We start from the raw sequence: 13,546 nt of genomic DNA, 5'->3' as shown, positions 1-13,546 counted from the left end.
TGAGATTAAGGAGTGTTATCTCTGAGGAGGTCTAGTTAATGCAGATACACAATACCCACTAAAGGGGAGGGAGGAGGACCAAATGGACAAAGACAATGTTTAGGTTTTAATTTTTCTTGTCTTGTTTTATTGTTTGTTGGCTACGCTGCGTGCAGCATATATATGTGGGATCTTAGCTCCCCAGCTAAGGATCAACTGTACCTCCGGCAGTAGAAGCAGAGTCTTAACCAGTAGACTGCCACAGAAGTCCCCAAATTTTTCTTGTCTTGTTATAAAATATGAGTTTTATTTCAGTGCTATGAATATTCATATATAACTTTTTGTATGGATATATGTTTTCATTTAACCTATGTATATATATTGAAGAGTGGAATGCTGTGTCATTTGGTAACTATGTTTAACCTTTTGAGTAACCGCTAGACTGTTTTCCAAAGGGTTGATTTTCCTTTACAGCTATGAGAACTAATAAGTGAATTTAGCAAGGTTGTAAAATACAAGGTTAATATACAAACATTACGTTTTTATATATGAAAAAAAAATTTATCCTACTCACAGACTCAGTTCGAACCACCAAATGTGTGAGAGTTTTTCTCACATCAAGTAACTCTCCGGTTCTCTGCGGATATCAACTGGGTGTCCAACATTCAATTTTTTTTCCTTTTTTTTTTTTTTACTGTAACCATTCTAGTGGGACTGACATGGTTTCTCCCTGTATTATTTTATTTTATGTTTTGATTGCACCACACAGCATGTGGGACCTTAGTTTTGTAGCCAGGGATCGAACCCGCATCCCCTGCATTGGAAGCATGGAGTCTTAACCACTGGACCACCAGGGAAGTCCCCGACATTCGCTCTAATTCAGTTCTGATACTTTCTGCCCAGAGTTAGCATGCAATCCACAGGACGAAGGACTCAGTCTCGTCAGTGTTCCCCCACCCCCGAAACTTCAGATACCAAATGCAAGTCCCGGTTGTCACCTGTACTTCGGACCAACCAGCTATATATCACTGGCTCCCATACTTCCTCTTCAGTACCACAGTTTGCTAGAACAGCTCACGGAACCCAGGAAAACAGTTTACTTACTAAGTATTAGTCGCTTACTTATGTCCAGTTCCTTGCGACCCCATGGACTGTAGCCCATCAGGCCCCTCTGTCCATGGGATTCTCCAGGCAAGAATACTGGAGTGGGTAACCATTCCTTTCGCCAGGGGATCTTCCCGACCAAGGGACTGAACCAGGATCTCTTGCATTGCAGGCAGATTTTTTACCATCTAAACCAGTGGGGGAGCCTCTTACTTACTAAATTATCAGTTTATTCTTGGCTCAGATGGTAAAGATTACACCTGCAATGTGGGAGACCTGGGTTCAATTCCTAGGTTGGGAAGATACCCTGGAGGAAGGCATGGCAACCCACTCCAGTATTCTTGCCTGGAGAATCCCCACGGACAGAGGAGCCCGGCGGACTACAGCCCATTGTGTCACAAAGAGTCAGACATGACTGGCGACTAAGCACATAAAGGGACACAACTGAGAAATAGCCAAATGGAAGAGAAGCATAAGGAAGGTATGCTAGGCTTCCATGACCTTGCTGGATGGGCTGCCTTCCCAGCATCTCCACGCGTTCACCAACCAGGGAGCTCTGGAATCTTTTCAGTTAAGAGTGTATTTTAAATGGACACGTCATCATATAGGTCTGTCCACTGCTGATTAACTCGAACTCTAGCCTTTTTCCTCTCCCATGCAGTCAGCAGGTGGGGCTCAAATATCCAACCCTCTAGTCTCAAGGTCGTTTCCCCTGGCAACCAGCTATCCTGTAGTAATAGGCGGGTTGGAAGAAGCTTGTTATGAATAACCAAAGACACCCCTTCCATCTTTATTGCTCTTATCCCTTAGGCAATTAGAAGTGGATTAAGAGCTCCTGCCAAGGGATGAATACCAAATATTTGTATTTCTTATTTCATCACAGTATCACAATTTTGTTGTTGTTCAGTCGCTCAGTCTTGTCCGACTCTTTGTGACCCCATCTGTGGACTGCAGCGCTCCAGGCTTCCCTGCCCTTCACCATCTTCACCCTGCCCTGCACAAAAGTATACCAATATTGGGCTTCCCAGGTGGCGCTAGTGGTAAAGAACTTGCCTGCCAATGCAGGTTAGTGGTAGGAGACAAGGGTTTTATCTCTGGGTCAGGAAGATGCCCTGAAGGAGGGCACGGCAACCTACTCCAGTGTTCTTGCCTGGAGAATCCCCTGGAAAGAGGAGCCTGGCGGGCTACAGTCCAAGTAGCCTACCAGGCTCCTCCGCCCATGGGATTTTCCAGGCAAGAGTACTGGAGTGGAGTGCCATTTCCTTCTCCAGAGGATCTTCCCGACCCAGGGATCGAACCCGGGTCTACCACATTGTATAGGCAGACGCTTTAAGCGTCTGAGCCACCAGGGAAGTTTTTCTGCAGCGACTTAGCACACACCCACCCACTGAATCACTCTGTTGTGCACCAGCAACTTAAATAGTGTTACAGGTCAATTATACTTAAAAAACAAACAAATAAACAGACTAGTAAAAAAGAGATCACACTTGTGGTTACTGAAGGTAGCCTGTGGTGGGTAGGGTTGGGGAACTGGATGAAGGTAGTCAAAAGGTATGAACTTCTAGTTATAAAATAACTGGAATGTAATGTGGATGTAACGTGGTTGTTCAATCGCTTAGTCATGTCCGACTCTTTCCAACCCCATGGACTGCAGCACACGAGGCTCTTCTGTCCTTCCCCATCGCCAGGAGTTTTCTCAGATTCATGTCCATTGAGTCGGTGATGCCATCTAAACATCTCATCCTCTACTGCCCCACTCTCCTTTCCCTTCAGTCTTTCCCAGCATCAGGGTTCTTTTCCAGTGGGTTGGCTCTTTGCATCAAGTGGCCAGTGTACTGGAGTTTCAGCCTCAGCATCAGTCCATCCAATAAATATTCAGGGCTGATTTCCTTTAGAACTAGCTAGTTTGATCGTCTTGCCATCCATGGGATTCTCAAGAGTCTTCTCCAGCACCACAATTCAAAAGCATCAATTCTTTGGTGCTCAGCCTTCTTTATGGTCCAACTCTTACATCCATACATGACTACTGGGAAAATCTTAGCTTTGACTATATGCACCTTTATCAACTTCCCTGGTGGCTCAGATGGTCAAGAATCTGCCTGCAATGCAGGAGTTTGATCCTTGGGTCGGGAAGATCCCCAGGAAAAGGGATGGCTGCCCACTCCAGCATTCTTGTCTGGAGAATGGACAGGGGAGCCTGGTGGGCTACAGTTCATGGGTTGCAAAGAGTTGGACATAACTGAGTAAACTTCACCTTTGTCAGCAAAGTGATGTTTCTACTTTTTAATATGCTGTCTAGTTTTGCCATAGCTTTCCTTCCCAGGAGCAGCATCTTTTAATTTTATGGCTGTAGTCACCATCTGCAGTGATTGTGGAGCCCAAGAAAATAAAATCTGTCCCTGATTCCACTTACTCCTCTTCTATTTGCCATAATGTGATGGGACTGGATGCCATGATCTTCGTTTTTTTAACACTGAGTTTCAAGCCAGCTTTTTCACTCTCCTCTTTCACCTTCATCAAGAAGCTCTTTGGTTCCTCTTCACTTTCTGCCATTAGAGTGGTATCAGCTGTGTATTTGAAGTTGTTGATATTTCTCCCCACAATCTTGATTCCAGCCTGTGATTCATCCAGCCCAGCATTTTGCATGATGTATTCTGCATATAGGGCTTCCCTGCTGGTTCAGATGGTAAAGAATCTGCCTGCAATGCCAGAGACCTGGGCTCGATCCCTGGGTTGCAACGATCCCCTGGAGAAGAGAGTGGCAACCCACTCCAGTATTCTTGCCTGGAGAATTCCATAGACAGAGAAGCCTGGCGAATTACAGTCTATGGGGTTGTAAAGAATCAGGCATGACTGAGTGACTAACACACACACACATTCTGCATATAAGTTAAACAAGCAGGGTGACAATATACAGCCTTGTTATACTTCTTACCAAGTTTTGAACCATGAGTTTTTCCTTGTCCATTTTTAACCATTGCTTCTTGATTGGCATACAGATTCTCAGGAGACAGGTAAGGTGGTCTGATACTCCCATCTCTTTAAGAATTTTCTACAATTTGTTGTGATCCACATGAAGGCTTTACCATAGTAAATGAAACAGAAGTAGATATTTTTCTGGAATTCCTTTGCTTTTTCCATGATCCAACGAATGTCAGCAACTTGATCTCTGGTTTCTCTGCCTTTTCTAAACTTAGCTTGTACATCTGGAAGTTCTGGGTTCACATATTGTTGAAACCTAGCTTGAAGAATTTTGAGCATAATCTTGCTAGCGTGTGAAATGAGTGTAACTGATGGTAGTTTAACATGATTAATATAATTAACACTGTCAGATGTTACATATGAAACTTCTTAGGAGAGTAAATCCTTAGAGTTCGCATCACAGGGAAAATTTTCCTCTTTCTTTTATTTTGCTTCTATATCAGAGGATAGATGTTGGCAAAAAAAAATAAAGGTGAAAAAATGCATTCAGGAGAAAGGCAAATTCTGCTCAGTTAATGAAGGATACAGAGGTAAATACATCCTATAAATATTTGTTGTAAATATACTATGTGCCAGCAGTGAGATCACACCTAAGTTGGGAAGACAGAACATAAATAAATGGATAAATAATCCAATATCAGGTCATGATACAGGGCATAACCCAGGCAGAGGCGTCCCCAAGCTGACAACTTCATTGTCGCTGACAACTCAGCGACAGCAGCGGGAATGTGCTCATTCAAGTTCTTTGCCAGGTTTGGGAAGCATGCTTGGACCTACAGCCCCAAACCTGCTTTTCCAGCACTTACCAGGGACATCTTGCCCCCACTGAGTGGATATTGTGATGATTCCTTTCTGTGTGACTTTCACGGAAGCACATGTAGAGAAGAGAGCACATATTAAAAGTGTGCAGCTCAATGAACATCCCACCCTGAGCACACCTGGGTAGCTAGCATGCAGCGTTCCTCCCCAGCTACCCTTGTGGTCCCTCTGCTGCTAATGCTTACTAGTGTTCTGACACAAACACTATAGATTTGTTTTGCATGTTTATGAACTTTATACAGCATGAGAATAGACAGCACATGAGCAGTACATACGTTCTGGTTCGTTTACTCATTATCACATCTATGAGATATAGTCAAGTCGTTGTCTCCATCAGTATTTTTTTTTTTTTTGGTCATTTTTTATTGTCTGACTGTGTCACAGTTTATTTACCCATTCTATTAATGGACAAATGAATCATTTCCACTATGTTTTCATAAAAATATTTGTGGGAGTTTAGGCAGTATAGTTGATTTTCAATGTTGTGTTGATTTCAGGTGTACAGCAAAATGACTCAGACATATACATATATTCATTCTTTTTTAGATTCTTTTCTCAATATAGACTATCAGAATACTGAGGAGAGTTCCCTGTGCTATAGAGCTGGTTGTCTGTCTTAGATATGGTAGTGCGTGTGTGTTCCTCCCAAGCTCCTGATTTATCCCTCCCCTCTCCCCATGTTTCTCCTTTGGTAACCATAAGTCTGTTTTCAATATCTGTAAGTCTCCCACTATTCTTTTTTTTTTTTTTAATAAATCGTTACTTTTTCTGGTTGCACTGGGTCTTCGTTGCTGTGCTGGGCTTTCTCTAGTTGCAGAGAGCAGGACCACTCTCTAGTTGTGATGTATGGACTTCTCACTGTGGTGGCTTTTCTTGTATCGGAGCACAGGTTCCAGGGTGCATGAGCTTCAGTGTTTGCAGTGTGTGGGCTCAATAGGTGCGGCACCTGGGCCCAGTTGCTCCAAGGCACTTGGAATCCTCCTGGACCAGGGACTGAACCCACGTCCCCTGCATTAGCAGGTGGATTCTCATAGCTCTCACACCTCACATTTGAGGCAGTAAAATGAGAAATTTCATGTTCATATTATACATTCAGATAAAAGGGATTCTTCTTTTTTGTTTGTCCAGCCATGTCAAGTTTAACCTCTGGGCTCCTGGAAATTCCTTCATTATTCTTTTAATATTTTTTTTCTAAAAAAAGAGAATATAAGTGAAATAAAAACATCCCAGGCAACCAAAAAATAAAAATGTAAAATAGCATCACAAAAAATAAAAACTTAGGAATAAATTTAACAAAAGATATGTAAGATCTCTATTCTGAAAATTACAAAGTACTGCTGAAATTAAAGAACACTCAAATAAATAAAAGAATATTCCATGTTAAAAAAACAACAAAGAATATACCATGTTCACATATTGAAGACTCAGTAGTGATAGGGGATGTCAGTTCTCCAAATCCATAGATTCAGCACAATCTCACTCAAATCACAGCACTTTTAAGTTCTCAAGCTGATTCTAAAATTTATAAGGAAACATAAAAGTCCTAGAATAGCCAAAGCTATCTTCAAAGAAAGGAGCAAAATGGAATGACTTACCATGGCCTGCTTCCCATACTCTATAAAAAGCATGGTCATCAAGACAGATGGTACTGGCATAAGGACTGACAAATAGATCAGTGGTGGAGAATCGAGAGCCTAGAAATAGATCCCACTTATTTGATCATTTGATTTTTACCAAGACACCAAAATAATGCAATGGGGAGAAAAAGTCTTTTCACAAATAGGTGCCAGAATAACTGGATATCCATATGGAAGAAGATGAATCTCTTACCATACACAAAAATAAATTCCAGAGATGGCTCATTACTACCTAGGGTAGACCCAAAATGGAGAGATGTGAGCTAGTCAAGCCTAGAGTTGACTATGATTTCAGTGACATCCGGTAGTGTGTGCTAGTCAAGTCTCTCTAGAGTACAGGAAGACTCCTTAATAACCACAGGACCAGCCAAATGCTATGGGCTAATGGCCCACCACAGAAACTGCAGATTGGTGAACTGGAGACTATTGTTATGTTCTGTGCGCTGCTGCTGCTTAGTCGCTTGGTTGTGTCCAGCTCTTTGCGACCCTTTGGACTGTAGCCTATCAGGCTCCTCCATCCATGGGATGGAATTTTCCAGGCAAGAATACTGGACCAGGTTGCCATTTCCTACTCCAGGGGATCTTCCCAACTCATAAAAAGAATCCACATCTTCTGTGTCTCCTGCATCACCGGCAGATTCTTTACCTGCTGAGCCATCAATGAAGGCCTTTATGCTCTGTGATTCCTGCTAAAAAACAAAATTCAGGACTTCTCTAGGGGTCCAGTGGTTAAGAATCTACCTGCCAGTGCAGGGGACACAGACTGAATCCCTGCTCCAGGAAGATTCCACATGCTATGGGGTACCTAAGACTGAGCACCATAACTACTGAAGCTGGTGTGCCTGATAGCCTGTGCTCTGCAATGAGAAGCCGCTGCAGTGAGCAGCCTGCACATCACAGCTAAAGAGTAGACCCCACTTACCACAACTAGAGAAAGCCCTAGAAAGTCCCGCAGCTAGAGTGCAGCAACGAAGACCCAGTGCAGCCAAATGTAAATAAATTTATTAATAATCAATGCGTGGATCACAACAAACTGTGGAAAATTCTTAAAGAGATGGGAATACCAGACCACCTGACCTGCCTCCTGAGAAACCTGTATACAGATCAAGAAGCAACAGTTAGAACTGGACATGGAACAACAGGTTGTTTCCAAATTGGGAAAGGAGTACATCAAGGCTGTATATTGTCACCCTGCTTACTTAACTTATATGCAGAATACATCAAGAGAAATGCCAGGCTGGATGAAGCATAAGCTGAAATCAAGACTGTGGGGAAAAATATCAATAACTTCAGATATACAGAAGACACCACAGTAATGGCAGAAAGCAAAGAAAAACTAAAGAGCCTCTTGATGAAAGTGAAAGAGGAGAGTGAAAGAGTTGACTTAAAACTCAGCATTCAGAAAACTAAGATCATGGCATTTGATTCCATCACTGCATGGCAAATAGATGGGGAAACAATGGCAACAGTGACAGACTTCATTTTCTTGGGCTTCGAAATCACTGTAGATGGTGACTACAGCCATGAAATTAAAAGACACTTGCTCCTTGGAAGAAAAGCTGTAATCAAACTAGACAGCATATTCAAAATCATAGACATTACTTTGCCAACAAAGGTCCATCTAGTCAAGGCTATGGTTTTTCCAGTAGTCACGTATGGATGTGAGAGTTGGACTATAAAGAAAGCTGAGTGCCAAAGAATTGATGCTGATGAACTGTGGTGCCAGAGAAGACTCTTGAGAGTCCCTTGGACTGCAAGGAGATCCAACCAGTCCATCCTAAAGGAGATCAGTCCTGAATATTCATTGGAAGGACTGATGTTGAAGGTGAAACTCCAATACTTTGGCCACCTGATGTGAAGAACCTTCATTGGAAAAGACTCTGATGCTGGGAAAGATCGAAGGTGGGAGGAGAAGGGGATAACAGAGGATGAGATGGTTGGAGGGCATCACCAACTCGATGGACATGAATTTGAGTAGGCTCCAGGAGTTGGTGATGGACAGGGAAGCCTGGCGTGCTGCAGTCCATGGGGTTGCAAAGAGTCGGACATGACTAAGTAACTGAACTGAACTGAACTAGCCCATAATAATCTTCCCTTAAGTTGCTGAATGGAGGAAGGAAGAAAGGAAGAAAGGAATGTTTGCTAATTTGAATGAAGCTTTTAAACTTAATCCCACCTCAGTAGATCCCCCTTCCACCACTTTCTGCCAGAATTCATGTCTAAGCAGACCATTTGATCAGGGCCTATACTTGTTAACCTGATTTAGTAGCTGTGGGGCTATTTGTGGTTATTCGACTGTAGGACTGACTGGGACAAGATCCAAAGGAGCATCATTTGGGCATTCATCTCTGGAGTAGCTGAGGAGTAGCAAAGATCTGACTCTACCTTGGGAAGAGCATTTATCAGTTTGCAGACTATGGCTATAGTGCACTTTGTCCAGTGTCGGACATCCACTGCACAGAAAAATGAATGAATTCATAAATAATGAGTAGCTAGATGTAAGGCAACACAGATCAGTCATGGCAATTAATTTCTTAATTCGCCTCTGATATCTCCCCTCTGTTCACTGAGAAAACAGCTGTATTACAGCATTTGTACATAACATTTATGTTTCTTGGCTTAAGACAAGACCACTTCAAAAAAAAAAAAAAGACAAGACCACTTCATTTATTTCTTTATCTTTGAAAAATAACTTTATTCTAAAGCAGTGGTTTTATAACTCTAGTGTGCACATGAATCACATGAAGAACTTTCTAGAATCTGAGGATCTCACCCCTGAACAGTCTGATTCGGTGGTTCAAGTGTAAAGTCCAGGAATCTGTCATGTTTAAGAAGACCTTCTATGTATTCTATTATAGATAATCTCAGGTCACACTTTGAGAAACACTGGTGAAAAGAAATTGGCTCATGTAGTTTCTGGAATTTCAGTTATTTCTGCCTCAGAAGTAGCCCTGTCTTGTTTTCAAGTACTTTCCACTGCAAAACTGCGGCACTGTTGTCTTTTAGAATCATTTTCTTCTTGCTAACATTTGCTATCAATCAGCCCTAGAAGATAAGCCCCCTAGAAGATAAGTTACTATGGATATTGGTAACGTTGTTGGTAGAATTGTTATTTATTAAACACCTACTGCCTAACAGATACCATGTAAAATATCTTACAAATTTTATTGCTTCTAATTCTTACAACTTTGCAGGGTAGGTGATATCGCTCTTATTTTATAGATGAGGAAAAATCCTCAGAGAGGTTGTATAACTTGTCCACGGTTATGTAACATACCTGACAGACTTGAGATTGAAATTCAAGTCAAAGGCATAGCTTTTTAAAGCATGTTCTTGTTCAGTTGCTCTGTCATGTCCAATTCTTGGCAACCCCATGCAGCACACCAGGCTTCCCTGTTCTTCACCAACTCCTGAGTTTGCTCAAACTCATGTCCATTGAGTCAGTGATGCCATCCGACCATCTCATCCTCTGTCATACCCTTCTCCTGCCTTCTATCTTTCCCAGCATCAGGGTCTTTTCCAATGAGTCAGCTCTTCGCATCAGGTGGCCGAAGTGTTGGAGCTTCAGTTTCAGCATCAGCACTTCCAATGAATATTCAGGATTGACTAGTTTGATCTCCTTGCAGCCCAAGGGACTCTCAAGAGTCTTCTCCAACACCACAGTTCAAAAGCATCAATTCTTCCGCACTCAGCCTTCTTTATGGTCCAACTCTCACATCTATACATGACTATGGAAAAACCATAGCTTTGACTAGACAGAATTTTGTTGGCAAAGTAATGTCTCTGCTTTTTAATATGCTGTCTAGGTTGATCACAGCTTTTCTTCCAAGGAGCTGCAGTCATTTAAATGCAGTCTTTTAAATGGCTACAGTCACTGTCCACAGTGATTTTGAAGCCCAAGAAAATAAAGTCTGTCACTGTTTCCACTGTTTCCCCATCTGTTTGCCATGAAGTGATGGGACTGGATGCCACGATCTTAGTTTTTTAAATGTTGAGTTTTAAGGCAGTTTTTTCATTCTCTTCTTTCACTTTCATCAAGAGGCTCTTTAGCTTTTCTTTGCTTTCTGCCATTAGTGTGGTGTCATCTGCATATCTGAGGTTATTAATTTTTCTCCGCACCCATCCAGCCCAGCATTTCCTATGATGTACTCTGCATATAAGTAAAATAAGCAGGGTGACAATATACAGCCTAGATATACTCTTTTCTCAATTTGGAACCAGTCTGTTGTTCCATGTCCAGTTCTAGTTGTCGCTTCTTGACCTGCATACAGGTTTCTCAGGAGGGAGGTAAACATATAACCCCATTATTTTTTAACTTTTAAAGCATATAACTCCCTTATTATTACGTGAAATTGTTAATATTAACAATTATTTCTATGAATTCATTCCCTATGCAAAACACCTTAGTCTATTGTGATTTCTGAACACAAGGCCTTTAAGGATCATCCGTCCATTCATGTATTCATTTAACAATATTAAACAGGACTTCCCCGGTGGTGCAGTCTAAAGAATCTGCCTGCCATTGCAGAAGATGCAAGAGACTTGGGTTCAGTCCCTGAGTTGAGATGACCCCCTGGAGCAGGAAATGGCAACCCACTTCATTATTCTTGCCTGGGAAATTCCATGGACAGAGGAGGCTGGTGGGCTACAGGCCAGGGACGTGGAAAGAGTTGAACACGACTGGGCATGCACACATACACATACACACACACACACACACACACACACACACATACACACACACATGCAACTACTATGTGCCAGAAAGTGTGTCATGCATAAGGGATACAAAGGTGAAGGTCTTTAGTATTATGAAACTTGCATGGATACAGACATATATATAGACAATTTTAATACAGAGTAATTGATCTATAAATTTAACATTTCTCAATAATAACATTAAAAACATCATTTCTGGAACTGGACAAGTTGATCTGAAAGTTCATTTAGAAAAATAAAATTGTAAGAGGAACCATGAAACTCTAGGGAAAGAAGAGTAGCAAGGGTGCAGTGGGTCTATATCATTAAAACAAAGCTATCAGGGCAGTTTGATAAGAGCACCTGAATAGATGGATTAATGGAGTGGAATAGAGAATTCAGAAACAGACTCAGATACAAATGGGAATATAGTATATGTGTATATGCATGTATTTCACACCAGTGGAGAAAATATAAGATTATTCTGTAGAGATGTTGAGGTGAATGTGTAGCCAACCAGAAAGACAATTAAAAAAATTCCAAATGGGTCAAAGACTAAAACATTTAATAAAAAACTATAATGATACATAAACTTGAGATAAATGAAATGCTGATTGAGAAGGATAAAAGAATGGTGGGAGACTTTTATTCCATTGATTTTCTTCTTTTTTTTTTTGGCAGCACCATATGGTATGTGGTATCCTAGTTTTCTCACAAGGGATGGAACCCATGTCCCTGGAGTGGGAGCACAGATTCTTAGCCACTGGACCACCAGGGAAGTCTGTACCATGTGGATTTTATATCTTTTAAAACATATTTACAGGGCCTCCTTGGTGGCTCAGTGGTAAAGACTCTTCTGACCACTGCAGGACACATACATGGGTTCGATCCCTGGGCCAAGAAGATCCCACACGCCTTGGAGCAACTAAGCCCATGGGCTACAAGTACTCTGCTCTAGAGCCTGGAGTCGAAACTACTGAGCCTATGTGCCACGACTATTGAAGCCCATACACTTTGGAGCCCACGCTCCACAACAAGAGAAGCTATTGTAATGAAAAATCCACACACCACAATTAGAGAGTAGCCCACACAGCAACGAAGACCCAGCACAGCCAAAAGTAAGTAAATAAATAAATCTAAGAAAAAAAAATATATACAATGTATTACCCATTAAAAAATGTTTTTGTTAAGAGTATTTGGCTAGGGAAAGAAAAGTTTAGCTGTAGCGTAGTGAGTGAGAGGTAGGAAGTCTTGTGAGGCTGGAGGAGTCAGAAGAGTCAAATCAAGAAAGAACTGCGCGTTGTAGCTTGTGAGATCTTAGTTCCCCAACCAGGGACTGAACCTAGGCTCTCCGCAGTGAAAGTGTGGAGTCCTAACCACCAGACAACCAGGGAATTCCCAGGACTTGACATTTTAAAAATGTGGCTGTTATAGTATGAATAATGGGGAACTGTGAAACTTTTCAAAGCAGTGGGTTGATAAAATCATATGTGTTTTAGAGAGACACAGCCTGATCCACATAGATAGCAACATATCTCTAAATCTTGACTAGTCCAGTTGGCAATTCCTAATAGGTGTTGGAGAAGACTCTTGAGAGTCTCTTGGACTGCAAGGAGATCCAACCAGCCCATTGTAAAGGAGATCAGCCCTGGGTGTTCTTTGGAAGGAATGATGCTAAAGCTGAAACTCCAATACTTTGGCCACCTCATGAGAAGAGCTGACTCATTGGAAGAGTTGACTCATTGGAAAAGACTCTGATGCTGGGAGGGATTGGGGGCAGGAGGAGATGGCTGGATGGCATCACCGACTCAATGGATGTGAGTTTGAGTGAAATCTGGAGTTGGTGATGGACAGGGAGACCTGGCATGCTGCGATTCATGGGGTTGCAAAGAGTTGGACATGACTGAGCGACTGAACTGAATAGCCAGGCTTAAAACTCTGGAGCTTGAAAGGGAGCTATGACTCAAGATAATGAATTTGGGATCATTAGCATATTTTAATAGATAGTAACTGAAGCTCTGTGAGTAGATGAGATCACAAAAGGAGAACACTGTGAAAAGGCCTAAGAACCTAGGCAGAACCTAAGAGGAAGAATGAGGAAGAAAAAAAAAAATGTCCCCTGAGCAGGATCTAGAGAATGAAAATTTGGACAGTGATGGGAAGAAATTAAGTAAAAAGTATTTCAGTAAGGAGAAAGTAATCCTGAATACCAAAGGTTAGAGGTAGTCCAGATGAGGGTGAAGTGTGATTTTCAATTTAAATATGAGGAGGGGCGTATTATTGAAGGTCATGGGAAGAATAATTGAGTGGAGAGTTCAGGTTAAGCC

Source organism: Ovis aries, chromosome 11 (assembly GCF_016772045.2).
Source record: "Ovis aries strain OAR_USU_Benz2616 breed Rambouillet chromosome 11, ARS-UI_Ramb_v3.0, whole genome shotgun sequence".
Taxonomy (NCBI): domain Eukaryota; kingdom Metazoa; phylum Chordata; class Mammalia; order Artiodactyla; family Bovidae; genus Ovis; species Ovis aries.
Note: the sequence above shows the minus strand (reverse complement) of the source record.